The sequence below is a fragment of the Loxodonta africana genome, chromosome 9, assembly GCF_030014295.1.
Source record: "Loxodonta africana isolate mLoxAfr1 chromosome 9, mLoxAfr1.hap2, whole genome shotgun sequence".
Lineage (NCBI taxonomy): Eukaryota > Metazoa > Chordata > Mammalia > Proboscidea > Elephantidae > Loxodonta > Loxodonta africana.
Genome location: NC_087350.1, coordinates 86,686,151 through 86,704,991, shown reverse-complemented (window position 1 = coordinate 86,704,991; position 18,841 = coordinate 86,686,151).

Sequence of the window (18,841 nt, the reverse complement as noted above, 5' to 3'; positions counted from 1 at the left end):
AGTTTATTTTAAGGGGCTTTTTTTTTTATCAGTACTAGTATATGTGGTTTTTCAAATTCAGTGAAATAATAGTTTAATCGTTGGTCATTTAAAAATCTTTAAGCACCAGATTTATAATACAGTGAAACCTGTGAGAGCCGGAACTCGGCGGGACTGCCTTGACTTTCCGGGTCTCACAAGGTTTTTGCCTTTGACAGAGCGCAGTCTTAGCACTTTTCTATTGCTCTATTTAGTGGAAAACATTTGAGTTTTCCTTCTCTGACTGGTTTTTGCCTTACACAGGTTCCAGCTTTCATAGGTTTTACTGTTTATTCTGTATGTTATATATCAATTTTAGTTAAGCCTTTCCAACATATACTTTCGTTTATATAAATGCCACTCTATAATGTAGAATGGTTGCTATTTTCTCTTATGCCTAAAAATAATTAGGTAATACATTTTTGCTCGTTTTGATTTATATGATGCATAATAAACAGACACATAACAGGTTCATATAGCATATTTCATAAATGCACTACTAAAAACGGTGGACATTCCTTTTAGCTCACCATTTTCCAAGCTCATCCTTTTTTATGGGTTTGATTAGAACATTAAAAAAATTGCTTTGAACAAAGATAGCATTAAAGTTCTGAACCGTTTTTATTTTCATGCAAAATTAATGAGCATTTCATAGTTATAGTGGCTGCTATTTTTTTTATTAGAATCTGGCAATGCTATGATCTGTTCAAAATGAAAAATGAAGTAAAATTGTTAGTAAAAAAAGCGGTGCCAATTAACCTTAAAACCGCACTGTGTACTGTTTGGCAAGAACTATACCTAGATGACTTTTTATAAAGTTTTGTAAGTTGAAATACTAGGTTTTTGTGGTGATGTACTTTCTTAATGACTGTAAAGAGTTCTCAGCCCCATGGATTATCTTACGCATTGATGCTGTCTCCGTATACACAAGTTCATGATTCCATCAGATTATAAACAGAATCGTCTAGAATTGTGTCAAAGTAATTTCTTCCTCTACTACTGAAAACAGTTCTTTTTTTTTTTTTTAATTCAGATCTCAATAGATAAAATATCGGTGTGACTAAAGAGATGAGTTTTATAGAGTCATGTTTATAGGTATCTTGCTTTGTGTATGTACCTATACTTATCAACTTTACTTTTAAAAATTCTATTCATTTACCTTGATCTCCCGACATGTAAAATTAGGTGACTAAACTCATTTTTAAAGTTCTTTAGGATTCAAGTGGAGCCCTGTTGGAGCGGTGGTTAAGTGTTTGGCTGTTAACCAAAAGGACAGCAGTTCTAATCCATCAGCTGCTCTTTGGAAACCCTATGGGGCAGTTCTACTCTGTCCTATAGTGTGGGTATGAGTCGAAATTGACTCCACAGTGAATTTTTTGGTTTTACGATTCAATGATTGTCTACCTTCTTTTATGCAGAGGGAAAAGCAATTTGGCTGTTCTCAGAAGCAAACTCAAAGTATGAATTTCTTGATGGGCATCTGCAGGTTCAGAAGCATATTCCAAAATTGGAGGTCCATACACATACATATTTATTCAGTTACAGTCAAGTTGGAATCTCTAACTCTCTTTTTTCTCAGTCTATTTCTCTCACACCAACCCCTCTCTTGGAAACGGCTGATCTAAAAAAAAAACAAAAAACACGCACATGTATAGTATTAACTATCTGTGTGCTTCGTTGTCTTGATGCAGAATCATGCTGTGATCCTCTTTAAGTTTTAGAAATGCTATACCAATATAGTCCTTAAATTGTCCTTTTAATAATACCAGCTGAAGCATTTTTGAGGTTGGACATTTCCAATTACTTCAAAATTAATAAAAAATGGTAAGTGATATGTTTGTGGGAGTTACTTTCAGTTCGTTCCACATAGTGTAGACTTAGAAGATACCATTGCAGTACATGTATTTGGAAGATGTTGTTAGGTGCCTTCTAGTTGGTTCTGACTCATAGTTACCCTATAAGACAGAGTAGAACTGCCCAATAGGATTTCCAAGGAGCGGCTGGTGAATTTGAACTGCCGACCTTTTGGTTAACAGCTGAGCTCTTAACTACTATGCCACCAGGGCTCCATTTGGAAGATCGTGATCACAATCTACTTATAAGTAAAGAAGTATAAAATACACAAATGAAACACAAACTAGCAAGAAGCATTAAAGTAGAATTCTGAAGGGAAAAAAAAAGTTTAATAAAAGGAATACAGTAAAGGAGAAATGGAGAAAAAAATAAAGAAAATAGAAAAAAAATGCCAGCAAAATTATAGACTAAATGTAACCTCATTTATAATTACATTAAATATATATGTACAAAACATTCTGATTAAATGGCAGAGATCATCAGACTGAGTATAAAAGTAACACTCAACTCCATGTTCTCTAAAACGTATAAACCAAAACCAAACCCATTGCCATCGAGTCAATTCCAACTCATAGTGACCCTATAGGACACAGTAGATCTGCCCCAAGGAGCACCTGGTGGATTTGAACTGCTGACCCTTTGGTTAGCAGTTGTAGCACTTAGTCACTATGCCACCATTGTTTCCATTTAAAACATATACACTTCATTTATAAAGATATGAATAGGTTGAAAGTTAGTTTTGGCTGTATTAATAACAACCTAAACTGAATCCAGAAAACAAGTATTAATAGGGATAAATAAAATGGGCCATATCATAAAGAAAAAGGGACGATTTATCAGAAAGACGACACAATTATAATTATTTATGTACTTAATAACAAAACTTCAAAATACAGGAAGCTAAAATGTAAAGGAGAGCCTTTTTAAAAATTATCTGTCTGTTTAGTACTGAGTTATAAGAATCCATTATTTATTCCGGATATAAGCTTTTATAAGATACATAATTTTCAAATATTTTTTCCATTATCTGGGTTGTCTTTTTCCTTTCTTGATGGTATTATTTGCCACACAAAAGTTTTTAATTTTGATGAAATACAATGTATCTGTTTTTCTTGTACTTTCACAGTATATCTAAAAAGGCTTTGCCTGACCCAAGATGATAAAAATTTACTCCTATTTTTTCATCTAAGAGATTTAGAGGTTTAACTCCAACACTTCTATCTGTGAATCCCTATTGGTGCAGTGGTTAAGAGCTCGGCTGCAAACTAAAATGTTGGCAGTATGAATTCAACAGGTGCTCCTTGTCTTTTTTCTTCTACTTTTCATATTATATCTAAAAAGGCTTTGCCTAACCCAAGATCATAAAAGTTTACTCCTACGTTTTCTTCTAAGGGATTTATATGTTTAGCTCCAACATTTCTATCCATAACCCTCTTCGAGTTATTTTTTACATATAGTATAAAAAAGGGATCAAATTTTACACATGTGGCTATCCAGTTGTTTCAACACCGTTTGTTGGAAAGGCTATTCTTTTCCTATTGAATTCCTTGTCATAGGGTGTGGTCTTAATCCAGTCAAGTGAGCTCTTCATCCTAGTATCATGGTTTTCATTTACTTCCATTTCTGTTTTTATCTTTTCTATCTGTGCCAATTTTTATCCCCATATATTCATGCGTGGTATCCACCTTTCCTAATTAATCCTTAGATTTATTTATAATAATTATTTTAAAGTTCCTATCTGGTAATTTCAACAGCTGAGCTATTTTTATGTCTGCTCTTATTGTTTCCTCTTCTGACCATGTGTCAGATTTTCTGGCTTCTTTGTATGTCTCATTATTTTTTACTTACATTGAACACTGTGTGTAAGAAGATGTGAATATTGAAATAAGTGATTTTTTTCCCCCAGAAAATTGTATGTGCTTTCCTCTGGCAGGGTGCCTATCTGAGAGAAAGAATAAATCTAATTCATATTTGGCCAAATCTGGGCTTTTTTCAGCTTTAGATAGATTTATTTGGCATGGATTCAGATATTTTGAGACAATGTGCATGACCTCAGCAAGGAGCCTGATGACACAAGCATTAAGCACTGGGCTACTAATTGAAACTTAGCAGTTCTAACCTACCCAGCGGCTCTGTGGGAGAAAGACCTGGTGATCTGCTCCCATAAGGATTAAAAGATTACAGCCTTTAAAATCCCAAGAGACAGTTCTACACTGTCACATGGTGTCTTTATTAGTCAAAACTGACTCAATGGCATCTAACAACAGTATTCCTTCAGCAGTGCTTGGGATCTGGTAACAACCTGACTCTGGAAACCTCATTTTTGCTTTTCAGCACATCTGCCAGATTTTTGGATCATAGGGGAGTTCTCTTTATTATCTAGTCTTATTTGAGCTTTTTCACCTCAGAACACATTTACCTGTTTCCTTGTTCCCATCTATTAGAAGCCACTAAATTGCTCCTGGTCAGGGCCACCTTCAATCTTTTTCCATTAATAATTATGCTGCTTACTGGTTCCGTTGTGGAGATTTTTGTTTTCTCTATGTTGAGGTAAAATCCATACTGAAGGCTGTGGTCTTTGCTCTTCTTTAGTAAGTGCTTCAAATCCTTGTCACTTTCATCAAGCAAGGTTGTGGCATTTGCATAACGTGGGTTGTTAATGAGTCTTCCTCCAATCCTGATGCCCTATTCTTCTTCATATAGTCCAGCTTCTCAGAGTATTTGCTCAGCATACAGATTGAATAGGAATGGTGAAAGGATACCACCCTGACGCACACGTTTCCTGACTTTAAACCATTTAGTATCTCCTTGTTCTGTCCAAACAACTGCCTCTTGACCTATGTACAGGTTCCTCATGAGCACAATTTAGTGTTCTGGAATCCCTGTTCTTCACAATGTTATCCATAGTTTGTTATGAACCACACAGTTGAATGCCTTTGCATAGTCAATAAAACACAGGTAAACATCCTTCCGGTATTCTCTGCCTTCAGCCAGGATCCATTTTACATCAGCAATGATATCCGTGATTCCACATCCTCTTCTGAAACCGGCCTGAATTTCTGGCAGTTCCCTGTTGATATATTGCTGCAGCTGCTTTTGAATAATCCTCAGCAAAATTTTGCCTACGTGTGATATTAATAATATTGTTCTATAATTTCCACACTCGGTTGGATCACCTTTCTTGGGAACAGGGATAAATGCGGATCTCTTCAAGTCGGTTGGCCAGGAAGCTGTCTTCCATATTTCTTGGCATAGATGAGTGAGCCCTTCCAGCACTGCATCCGTTTGTTTAAACATCTCAATTGATATTCCGTCAATTCTTGGAGGCTTGTTTTTCACCATTGCCTTCAGTGAAGCTTGGTTCCTGATCAGATTCTACCTCTTGAAATGGTTGGACATCGACTAATTCTTTTTGGTATAATGACTCTGTGTATTCCTTCAACCTTCTTTTGATGCTTCCTGCATTGTTTAGTATTTTCCCTGTACAATCCTTCACTATTGCAACTCGAGGCTTGAACTTTTTCTTCAGCTCTTTCAGCTTGAGAAACACCGAGCATGTTCTTCCCTTTTGGTTTTCTATCTCCAGCTGTTTGCACATGTCATTGTAATACTTTACTTTGACTTCTTAAGCCGCCCTTTGAAATCCTCTGTTTAGTTTTTTTACTTCATCATGTCTTCCTGTTGCTTTAAGTGCTAGACATTTGAGAGCAAGTTTCAGAGTTTCCTCTGGCATCCATCTTGGCCTTTTCTTTCTTTCCTATCTTTTCGATGACCACTTGCTATCTTCATATATGATGTTCTTGATGTCATTCACCAACTTGTCTGGTCTTTGGTCATTTGTGTTCAACGTGTCAAATCTATTCTTGAAATGGTCTATAAATTTGGGTGGGGTATACTCAAGGTCATATTTTGGCTCTCATGGACTTGCTCTGATTTTCTTTAGTTCCAGCTTGAACTTGCATATGAGCAATTGATGGTCTGTTCCACAGTCTGCCCCTGGCCTTGTTCTGACTGATGGTATTGAGCTTCTCCATCATCTTTTTCCACAGATGTTGTCTATTTGATTCCTGTGTGTTCCATCTGGCGAGGTCTATGTGTATTAAAAAAAAAAAAAAATTTTTTTTTTTTGTATACCTGTCATTTATATTGGTGAAAAAACGTATTTGCAGTGAAGAAGTCATTGGTCTTGCAAAATTCTATCATTCAATCTCCAGCATTGTTTCTATCACTGAGGCCATATTTTCCAGCTATCGATTCTTCTGTTTCCAACTTTCACATTCCAGTTACTAATAATTATCAATGCATCCTCATTGCATGTTCAGTCAATTTCAGACTGCAGAAGCTGATAAAAATCTTCAATTTCTTCATCTTTGTCCTTAGTAGTTGGTGCATAAATTTGAATAATAGTCATATTAACTTGTCTTCCTTGTAGGTGTATGGATATTATCCTATCACTGACAGTATTGTACTTCAGGACAGATTTCGAAATGTCCTTTTTGATTAATGCAATGCCATTCCTCTTCAAGTTGTCATTCCCAGCATATTAGACTATATGATTGTCTAAATCAAAACGGCTAATACCAGTCCATTCCAGCTCACTAATGCCTAGGATATCAATGTTTATGTGTTCCATTTCATTTTTGGCTATTTCCTAGATTCATACTTTGTACATTCCAGGTTCCGATTATTGATGGATGCTTGCAGGTGTTTCTTCTCATTTTGAGTTGTGCCACATCAGCAGATGAAGGTCCCAAAAGCTTTACTCCATCCACATCATCAAGGTCAACTCTACTTTGAGGAGGTAGCTCTTCCCCAGTCAACTCTTGAGTGCCTTCCAACCTAGGGATTGTCTACAAAACAAAAAATAACTTGTGTTATCTTCATCATGTATTTAAAGCATCCAAGAGCTCACAACTAGATGTTACTGGCTCCCAAGGATGCTGAACATACACTTCACTGTTAGTGTAGAATTTTTAAACAGGTTTGTTTTGTTTGGTTTTGTTTTTCGACAAAGCTGTGAGGCAGCAACAACAACAAGCCCTGGACAGGGGAGAAATTTGGACATATATTCTAAAACAGAGTGCACTGATTCTAATGGCAAATCATAACAATAATCTTGACCTGGAAGTGAGTATTATTCTTTGTCTTGGGGATAAATTGAATTGGACAGCAAATGGAATCTGCATTTTTTTTTTTTTTACTTAAATAGTAGAAACTCATTTTAGCTGAAGTATAAATTCTATTTCCTTCAAAGTCATAGATATAATACCAATATGGAATTCAAGGGTAACACTAAAGAAACCTATTTTTCAGCCCATTGAATACCTCAGAATAGAGAGGTGGCATAGTTGTGGCATTGTTAAATCCCATCTCCAAGAACATCTAAAATAGAATTTGATTTATCCTTAATGCTTACATTTTGACTAAACACATTTGACTATTAACAGACTTTAATTGTAGTAGCTACTGCCATATTATTTTTTTGCTCTCAGGCTTTTGGATTATAAAAGAAAAAAAATGGAGGAAAGAAACTGGAGGAAAATAAAAAGTTTTAAAAAACAATTTGAAATAATAGTAGAAAATATTCCAGTATTTTTTTCTACTATCAACAGCTTCAGGGTAATGTGGCAAGAATTTTTCCAATTGTATATGTTTCTTTAAATATTCATATCCATTTCCAGGAATGTTTAGACTATTTCTTATTTCTAATTGTTGCTGTCTTATTTTTTGTTTAAAAACTTTTAAAATTTGATATATGAGCAGTTTTTTTAAAGCACTGCTTCACAGTATTTAAAATTTGCTGTATATACTTTATCATTATATTAATGTAAAGATGTACCCTACTAATCTTTTGTTAAGGAACATTTCAGCTGTTTCTCATTTTTCATGAATTTGTCTGATAATAATTAAAATGTAAAATAAAGAGGTAAGGTCATGGATTCTTTATAAAAGTAAATGTTTTCAAAATTCACAGAAGATTTAAAAATATTTTCATTTCTATACTCAAAAAAATCAATAGTAAATAAAAAAGAAACTGTGATTATACTTTCTTGTCACCAAATAACCAAATTACTGTTTATTTAGACTATATAGTATGTTGTCACTTTCCAACCAGTCTACAAGGAAATTTTGAAAGTAGGCATGCAATACATAAAAAATAAAATGCTAATGAATGAGTAAATGAAGACCAAAACTGGGAGATAGTTTCACTTAAAAAAAATAATTTTAACTCTATTATTTTGTTTGTAGAAGGTATGTGAATTAAAGAATAACACCATTCTTTGTTGTTGTTAGATGTCATAGAGTTGGTTCAGGCTCATAGTTACCCCATGTATAACAGGATGAAATGCTGCCTTGCTCTATGCCATCCTCATAATTATTGCTATGTTTGAGCTCATTGTTGCAGCCACTGTGTCAATCCATCTCATTGAGGGTCTTCCTCTTTTTCTCTGATCCTCTACTTTACCAAGCATGATGTCCTTCTCCAGGGACTGGTCCCTCCTATTAACATGTCAAAAGTAAGTGAGACAAAGTCTTGCCATCCTTGCTTCTACATTGCTTTCTGGCTGTACTTCTGCCAAGACAGATTTGTTTGTTCTTCTGGTAGTCCATGATGTATTCAATATTCTTCACCAACATCATAGTTCAAATGCATCTGTAGCACTATCAGTTAATATATTGAACGTAACATATAAAGAGGAAGGACAGATGCCTGTGGAAGTGTTTTCTGCTTAAAAAGATCCATGATTTTCAATGACTCAGAATTGAGAGAAACTTCTAGCCTCCAAAGCCTCGTGTCTTCTTTCTCATGATTCTTATTTGAGTTCCAAGGGGACCCAGTTTTAATACCCAGAATAGCTTGAGAAAATTAAATTCATCACTTTAACATTCACATCCAAGTTCCCACCAACATTTCAAGAAAAGAAAAGGGGAAAAGAAAAGAATTAAAAAAAAATACTTTTCTTATTGTACATCACTATGAAGAATTTCCACTGAAGTTACTTTGTGTTGCAAATACATGAGTCAACTTAACCAAAGTGTCTAGATCACAATTTAGTCTAACTGCAAGGGGAAATAAGCAAAATGCATAAACTTTAAATGGACAGTCTCATTTTTCACCTATTTTCTATACTCAGTACAAGTAAAGTTTTACTATAAGTATAAAAAATAGGCAAGCATATAATTGCAAAGGGCAGCATAAGTTCATGTATCTTAAATTAGTGCATAGCTTTCAAGATGCTGTCTCTCCCTACTTAGTAAAATAAACACCTAACTTTTAAAGTGCTGTTACAATCAAGAAATTGATTGTAAAACCTATCTCTCAGAATCTTCATCCCTACATTTGCTCAGAAGACAACAGAAGATAATAATTATATAACTATTTTACTAGTAGAACTGGATTATTCTTAAGTATCCTAGATTGCATACTCAGTTTCAAATCAACATTCGCTGTTTTTGCTTGAAAGAAGTTGAAAGCATTTGGAAGTGCAAAATGATCTGAAAACAGGAAGGTATCACTCATATATAAATACTGTCTCTAATCTGTAGCCCAAATTGAAAAAAAAAATGTAAATTAAAGTTTCCTTTAGGAGCCTTGAGGAAGCAGAAGAAATAGTTTGGGAATATTCAAAGAAATGAATTACAGGCACAGAATCTACTATGGTCACTGTAACCAACTGTGAATAAACGGGAAGTAAATCACTCAGCTGACTTTCAGAACGTCATACCATCAAGATACACATGGCTGATCCAACTTTATCTGAACCATCCACCAGCTTCACGAGCATCCACCTGTGAAGTTACACAAGGCCCCACATAAAGAAGGGCCCCGCATTCAGAGGGACCCCACGGTTGGTTTAAGGCTCTACTTTTACTATCTAGAAATTCTTAATAATTTAACCTTTGAACTGTGTTTTGTAAGTGAAATCTGTGGTGAGGATGAGGCACAAGTGTGAACAGAGGTGATACATGCACTGTGTATGTCAGCCATGTATAATGTAACCCATAGTTCCTTTTCCTTTCAGTACCTCCCTCCTCAGCAGTAAACTGAAGGTAGACTGTTGGCAGAATGTACATTAATCAAGAAGTGAAATAAAAAGACCCGAGTTAGTTTTATGCAGCATTTCCACCATTCCAAAACATACAAAATGCATATGCATGTATGAACTACAAAAAATGAATTGTGTCATTTCAGTTATTCCACATACAAGTTAAATGCTCTTATATTTTAATTTAAAGCTGACATTGCACACTATAAAGAAGAGCAGTAAAAGTTAGGCTAACAATTCATAACTTTAATTTTTCTTTACTTAGAATGGCCCTAAACAGCAGGTAAGAAACACGGTGGCAGTGCAAGCAAGAGACCGTGGAAGAAAGGAAAACCTTTATATTTTACTGTCTTTCATGATATTTTTTCCCTTCTTTTTGAACAAGAGTCCCTACGTTTTTTTTTTACCTGTACCTGCAACTGTTTAGACAGCTCTGAGCCTTATTTCTGATTTATTTTATGATTTGTAAACCCACCTCCCTTTATTTACTCATTGAATTTCCAAGGTAGAACGTGCCACCATTCTTCCACTGTTTCCATCCTAATGCTGGTGTGTCTTCAAGGAAAGTTCAAGTCTTTATTGACTTTTCTACTTCTATTTTCATTCTACTTCTTTTCTGACTTTTTCTCTTGGTCTCTGTTCTACTGCTTGACACTTAAATGCGTATTTCTTTCATCATTCTGTTTTGGGATTTTCTATTATTTTCTAAGTATCCTGACAAACTTACTCTCCATTTCATGGCCTCAACTATCACTTATACCATGATGTCTCCTAAATATATTCCACAGTTCAAATCTATCCTTTGAGTTTCATATTTATGCAACATAATAATTATTGGGCATGTTTATTTGTATGTTTCACAATCCCTTCAAGCTCAATATGTGTTTACATAACATTATACTTTCTTACACTTGGGTCTATTGAATCAGTTATTTCCTAATAACAAGACAAAATTGCCAGTATTTGTTGATGGCCTACATTCTTTTTTCTTGTATTTATTTTAATTCCCTCCCACTTTATTTCCCTGCCTCTATTTTTTTTTTTAATTCATTAATATTCCTCAATGCCATCAGTGTTATTGTTCTAAAATGCAAATTCAAATATTTAACTCCCTGGTGCCAATGGTTCTAATTTGCCTGCAGAATGAAGTACAAATTTATTAGCACATCACACATGGCTTCTCATTATCTTGACCTTCCATATTTTGTTTAGACTCATTTAGTAGTTTGTCTCTTTCCTAAAATTTTCTGAGTTCTAGCAATAACGAACTGATGTTGTCTGGGTTCCAGCAATAGCAAGCCAAATTAGCTATGGTTTTTTATGCCTCCCTGCTTCATATATGATTTTTTCTCTGCTTTTAGTAATTTTTTTTTTTTTTTAGTACCCTGGCATTCTTGATTTTCTTTCAAGAAATTGCCTACGTAATACCAGGAAAGGCCACATAGAACAGCAGTTAAGAGAATAGGCTCTGCATTAAAGTTACCCAGATTATCTTGCACTTATTACTTTTAAGACTGTGAATTAATCACTTAACCTCTCTGTACCACAGTGGGAAGGAGCAAGTTGACAGCAGGCCTATGGCTCCCTCCTTCCTCTTGGAATTTCTTGAGGGAATAATTGAGCTCCACCAGGCCTCCTTGGCAATTTTCTTCTTATGAATATGCTGATTTTATTTACTAGCTGAAAGATATCAGGAGTGTTTTGGGAGAAAAAATACCAAGTCTATCTTAAGTACATTTTAGCAGTAAACTTGGAATTTCTGAATTTATGTGGCATGGCTGATGGGAGAAGGGAAATTATTCACGAATAACTTTCCTATCTATGTGACAAACAGTGTATAACTAAGAAACCTCAAATCTTAAAAAAGATTAATAAAAATAAAAACTTGCTTTGATAAAATGTTACATAAACATTGTTACACTTCCCCCAGTTATGCCTAAACCAAAAGAGACTCAGCCCAGGATAAAGGGGCAGTTAGAAAACTGCATCTGCCAGATTTGGCACCTCCAGAAAGGAATACTTTGTGGGTTTCAATTCTTTCTAGAGAATCTGCTGTTATTTAAATATTTCTGTACCTGAAAAGCAGGCCATTATAATCATACTTGTCTTTTAGCATGTTGACTTGTTACCTAGATTGATTATTTTAGTTGGACTTGCTTGATATAATAAGGAGAAGGGTAACTGGGTCCTCAATCTGTCATTAATGCCTTAACTTATAACTCATTTTTATGAAAATTTTGCAATATAGTTTTAGAGTGTGAAAATCATCCTCAACAGAAAAACATAAATATGTATGTATTCCCAATATAAATATATTAATGACTAAATATCTTGCAAAAGAGTCGTTATAGACCTTTATTGTCACAGAGTACAGACGTAACATAGAGTTTACTAGGGAAAACGGAAGCAGAGAAGTAGTAGAGCTCATGCACCCCCCAATCTCTTATTACTATGTAGCATAGTAGGGGCATAGATGTTCCGTAGGTATGTCCAAGTTTTCAGGAGGGGGAGCCTACCTGGGTGGCTTGCTTGATTGTCAGAAGACTAGAAGAACACTAAGAGGAAACAAGGACCATTCAAACACCGTGACATTTTATAGGTTAGCCTAAGAGAGTTAAGCAATGGCAATTTTCTATAAGAAAGAAGAAACTATCAAGGGCCTCCAATACCAGGAACTAAACAGAGAGTGTGCACACTGAGAGCCAAGGTTTGCAAGATTTGCAAGCCACGAGGGCTGACATCCGTCCAAGACCTTGCCATCTCTCAGCAGAGTGGTTTAACTCAGTCCAACTAGCTTTTCGCTAAGCTATCATAAAGAAGAAAATGAGCTTCCTAGGCCATTCAGGTTTGCATCTCTTCAAAAAACAAAGCTATAAATATATGTATAAATATATATTTTTAAAATTTCTGTATGTGAAATTCAAATATACATATTTGAATTAATGCCGTAATTTTTAATTATCTAAATTGCTTATTCTTTTATTTATATTCTAATAATCCTCAGTAGGCATTAAATTGGATTAATATGCCAGACGGAAAAGAATTAGACACGAAAAGCAAAGACATTTGTTTGTGTGTGTGTGTTCCTATTTCAGATCTTATGACATGTTTACACACAGACACGTTGCCAGCTTCCTTGAGTGTGGTACATAAAGAAGCAATCCAGACATCTATTTTTATTTTCTGCAATTTTTCTCCTTTCTTTTCAAACTTGATCTCCTTATTCAACACTCAGATGCTTTTGATCTACACTTTACTCTTTCTTAATCATTGTCATCACTATGACTTTCCTATCTATTCCTTTATCTTATGTAAAAAATGCAAGTGCCTAGTGCCACAGATAACAGAATATTAAAATTTTAATTAAATACTCTTCCTCTAACTGATCAATAGATTCAATGCAATCCTAGTCAAAATAGTAGTGAGTGTTTTATGGGCACTCTCAATGTGATACTAAAATTCCTATGAAAACAAAATGGTACAAAAATAGCTAAGGCAATGTTAAAAATTAAGACTAAATCCACTTAAAAAAAAAAAGGTTACCACATATCAAGATTCATCATAGACCAGCCTTCACTAAGACAATGTGGTATTTTGTAAGGATAAACAAAACGGGCTAAATGAAGAAAACAGACTTTAAAAATTTATTTAAATAAATACATTTAATTAGTTTGTTTACATTTATCAAATTAATCATTTCATTTAAGACAAAAAATGACAATGACACTATGGTGAATCTTGACCTCTATTTTGCCCCCAGCACCACAATTCCAGATAGATGGTAGATCTAAATGAAAAGATAATGAGTAAAGTTTCCAAAAGAAAACATCAGGAAACTATATTCATGACCATAGTTGGGCAAACTTTTCTTATACGGGGGAAAAAGCACTAACCATAAAGTTAAAAATGCTAAATTGGACTACAATGAAATTAAGAATTTCTGTTCATCAATACTGAAAGTAAAAACAGCCTCAAAGTGATAAATACAGTTGCAATAAAATATCTAGCAGAGGACTCCTATACTGAAATATAAACAACTATTACAGAGAAATAGAGAATTTGTTTCTCTTTAATGCGTGGAAACCCTGGTGGCTTAGTGGTTAAGTGCTACAGCTGCTAACCAAAAGGTTGGCAGTTTAAATCCACCAGGTGCTCCTTGGAAATTCTATGGGGCAGTTCTACTCTGACCTATAGGGTCGCTATGAGTTGGAATCGACTCGACGGCAACAGGTTTGGTTTTGGTTTTTTACTGCATGCTGGCTGTTTTCCTTGGAGCTACCTCCCTTTGACTAGAAGTGGAGTTAAGGTGATCCCATCTAAAAAGGAGAACTGACAAGGTGGTCAATGAAAATAAATATTAAGCAGCAGAAATCAGTAGATAGGTAAACACATAGAAAGGTAGAAGGATAACATCATTTATAGATAAATTTAAAGACTCATTCCTTATTCCTATATTATTTTTCACATGCATTAAAATATATATACTCAAAATATATATACTCGAACCAATAGCTACTCCACAGGAGAAAGATGTGGCAGTCTTCCTCTCTAAAGATTTACAGCCTTGGAAATCCTGTCCTACAGAGTTGCTATGAGTCAGCGTCGACTCAAAGGCAGTGGTTTTTTTAAAAAATGGAAGAGTTTGAATCTGGTTTCTGTTACACAAGCCATTTGTTGTCAAATTAGTGGTACTTGATTTTTGACTATAGAATATTAAACCAAACCCATTGCCGTTGAATCATTCCAACACTCGTAATGACCCTATAGGACAGAGTAGAACTGCCTCACAGGGTTTCCAAGGCTGTAATCTTTACGGGAGCACACAGGGTTTCCAAGGCTGTAATCTTTACGGGAGCAGACTGCATCATCCTTTTCCTGTGGAGCGCCTGATGGGCTCCAATTGCCAGCCTTTCAGGTGGCAGCCGAGTGCTTAACCACTGTGTCACCAGGGTGGCTCAGAATACTAAACATTACCAGTATATACATGTGCGCATGACTTCTTTTCCTTAACTTACTGAAAAACTGTCAATATATGAACTGCTTTGAAATATTATATCCAGTGCTTCCCATGTTTATTGAAACATACAAAACTTCTAATGAGAAAATTCTTCCAATGGATGAAAGGGATTAAATATTACATGAGATTCTATATCTGTATACATTCCTGGTACTATTTACCCACATTTCTTATTTTCTGCTTCTTTAGTCTTTGCCTAATTTGATTCTTTCTATCCTAACCCATTGGTAATTATCTTTGGTGCCAACCCAAACAACCAGCAACTGAAAGTCTTACTTTTGTTTTTTTCTTATGCTCCTAAAATTTATTGCTTTCATATCATTCCAAGGTCCCTCAAGCAACCATGTTTATTTAGGAACCACTGTTGTGTGTTTAGAAAACTGCACCACATTTAACTGAAACTAATTTAGAAGGTGATCCACGTTGCTCACAAATAATACAAAGTACATCTCATCAATTAATTTCTATTTAATGTTAACAAGAACTTTTTCCGCTGAAGTCACAGGTTTCATCCATTTTAAATTCTGTATTTGCTTTTCTTATTTCAGGGAAGAATACCTTAACATTTTTCCAAATTTAAATTTGTGAAAATGTACTTTCTTGTCTGTTTTCAGCTACAGACATGAGACTTTATATTCAGTGAAAATTATTTATCTTTTCTTTTCACTTACTTTTTGAAAGTTCTGTGGGACACAATTTGTTAAAGTAATAAAAAATATGAAATGATGCTGTTAAAAGGTCATTGAATAAACTATATTCATTTTGGTCACTGGCATGTGATATGTGTGACTTTATTTTAGATAACCACTTTGTGGTATTCAGTTTTATAAATATGAAAATAATTTCCATGACATGAATGCATGTAATATGCAAATAACTGTACTAGACATTTAAATAAATATTTAAATTAATGCTCATATCATTGACTCATGGAAAATGAGAATTCAACAAATGAAGTAATTTCCCTAGCTCACACTACTAGTAATGTGACCTGTGATTTAAACCCAGGTCCATCTTACTACAAAGAGCTACAGCTGTACTCTTCCCAGGTTCCTCCAGTCTCAGTCAGACCATTAAGCCTGGTCTTTTTCACTGGGATTTCAGTTCTGCACCCTGCTTTTCCGTTGTGTTCCCTATCAGGGCCATCATTGGTGGTAGCCAGGCACCATCTAGTTCTTCTGGTCTCAGGCTGATGGAGTCTCTGGTTTATATGGCTCTTTCTTTCTCTGGGTTAATATTGTTTTTGTGTCTTTGGTGTTCTTCATTCTTCTTTGCTCCAGGTGGGTTGGGACCAATTGATGCATTTTAGATGGCCACTGTACACATGATCGTCCACATGTTTTTTAAATTATGACAGTAATACATCCATAGAATTAAAATATGCATTGAGGGTCCAATGTTATCCTAATGTAGCTTGAGCAATGAATAGTTGGTTATTGTAACTCGAAGCTAGAAATTTGGAGGAGAGTACAAGCAGATGTCCCAATGTAGAAATTACAGATGTCGGGTGAGTTAATTGTGTACTTTAGCATAATTGCAGTGAAAGGAAAACATTTAAACTTTTTAAATTAATACCAGTTGAGATCATTATATTGTAACTTCTGTGCAACACAGTAGATGAATCTAGAGGGAAGAAGTGCCAAGTAAAAGAAGACTGTACTGGAAACCCAAAGGGAAGTCCATTAGGTGAAGCACAATGAATGATATATTCAGAAAACATTTGGGGCAAGATTTTTTTTTTTAATTGTGTGTAAGTGAAAGCTTACAGCTCAAATTAGTTTCTTATACAAAAATTTATACACACATTGTTGTGTGACCCTAGTTGCTCTCTCTACAATGTGACAGCACACTTCTTTCCACCCCAGATTTCCCATGTTCATTCAACCAACTTCTTTCCCTTTCTACCTTCTCATCTCAACTCTGGACAGGAGCTGTCCATTTAGCCTCATGAATCTGCTTAAACTAAGAAGCACACTCCTCACTAGCATCATTTTATTTTAACCAAAAAATAAAAGCCCATTGCCGTCGAGTCGATTCCAACTTATAGTGACTCTATAGGACAGGGGAGAACTGCCCCATAGAGCTTCCAAGGAGCACTTGGTGGATTCAAATTTTGGTTAACATCCGCAGCACTTAACCACTACACCACCAGAGTTCCTTTATCTTTGTCTGAAGAGTTGGCTTTGGGAATGGTTTTAGGTTCTGGATTAACAGGGAGTCCAGAGGCCATGTCTTCCCAGGTTCCTCCAGTCTCGGTCAGACCATTAAGTCTGGTGTTTTTTACTGGGATTTGAGTTCTGCACCCTGCTTTTCCATGTGTTCCCTATCAGGGCCGTCATTGGTGGTAGCTGGGCACCATCTAGTTCTTCTGGTCTCAGGCTGATGGAGTCTCTGGTTTATGTGGCTCTTTCTTTCTCTGGGTTAATATCGTCCTTGTGTCTTTGGTGTTCTTCATTCTCCTTTGCTCCAGGTGGGTTGGGACCAATTGATGCATTTTAGATGGCCACTCACTAGCTTTTAAGACACCACACACCAAGGTGGGATGCTGAACATTTCTTAATAAACTTTGTTATGCCAATTGACCTAGATGTCCCCTGAAACCATGTTCTCCAGATCCCTGCCCCTGATACTCTGTCCCTCAAAGTGTTTGTATTCAAGAAACTTCTTAGCTTTTGGTTTAGTCCAGTTGTGCTGACTTCCCCTATATTGTATATTGTCCTTCTTTTCACCTAAGATAATTCTTGCCTACTATCTGGTTAATGAATACCCTTCTCCCTCTCTCCCCACCCTTATAACTATCGAAGAATGTTTTCTTCTGTGTTTAAACCTTTTCTTGAGCTCTTATAATAATGGTCTCATACAATATTTGTCCTTTTGCAACTAATTTCACTCAGCATAATGCCTTCCAGATTCCTCCATATTATGAGATGTTTCACAGGTTCATCCTTGTTCTTTATCATTGCATAGTATTCCACTGTGTGAATATACCATAATCTGTTTATCCATTCATCTGTTGATGGCCACTTTGGTTGTGTCCATCTTTTTGCTATTGTGAACAGTGCTGCAATGAACATGGGTGTGCATATATCTATTCGCGTGACAGCTCTTACTTCTCTAGGATATATTCCAAGGAGTGGGATTGATAGATCATATGGTAGTTCTATTTCCAGCTTTTTAAGGAATCGCCAAATTGATTTCCAAAGTGGTTGTACCATTTTACATTCCCACGAGCAGCATATAAGTGTTCCAGTCCGTCTACAACCTCTCCAACATTATTTCGTTTTTTTGTTTGTTTACTTTTTAATTAGTTCTAGCCTTGTTGAGATGAGATGGTATCTCATTGTAGTTCTGATTTGCATTTCTCTGATGGCTAATGATCATGAGCATTTCCTCATGTATCTGTTAGCAGCCTGAATGTCTTCTTTGGTAAAGAGCCTGTTCATATCCTTTCAGGGGCAACATTTTTAAAGTGAAGATGCACTTTACCCAACATATGGGAACAAAAGATTTAGAGGAAGATTTTCAATCCTATATGATTTGTTGTTGTTTTAATTTTAAACATTTTCGAACATACACCAAAGTTAACAGAATTTTGCAGTGAACAAGTGCATACCTACCATTTAGTTCTACCGTTAATATTTTTTATTTTTATATGTGTATCCATTTCCAAGTCTATATATTAATCCATTTCATATTGGAATGTATTTCAAAGTACATTACAGGTATCTATATGACATTCCTAAATATTAACTATGCATATCATAAAAACCAAAAATAAATACATAAAACAAAACCCATTGCTGTCCAGTTGATTCTGACTCATATTGACCTTAGAGGACAGAGCAGAAATGCCCCATAGGGTTTCTAAGGAGCAGCTGGTGAATTCAAACTGCCAACCTCTTGG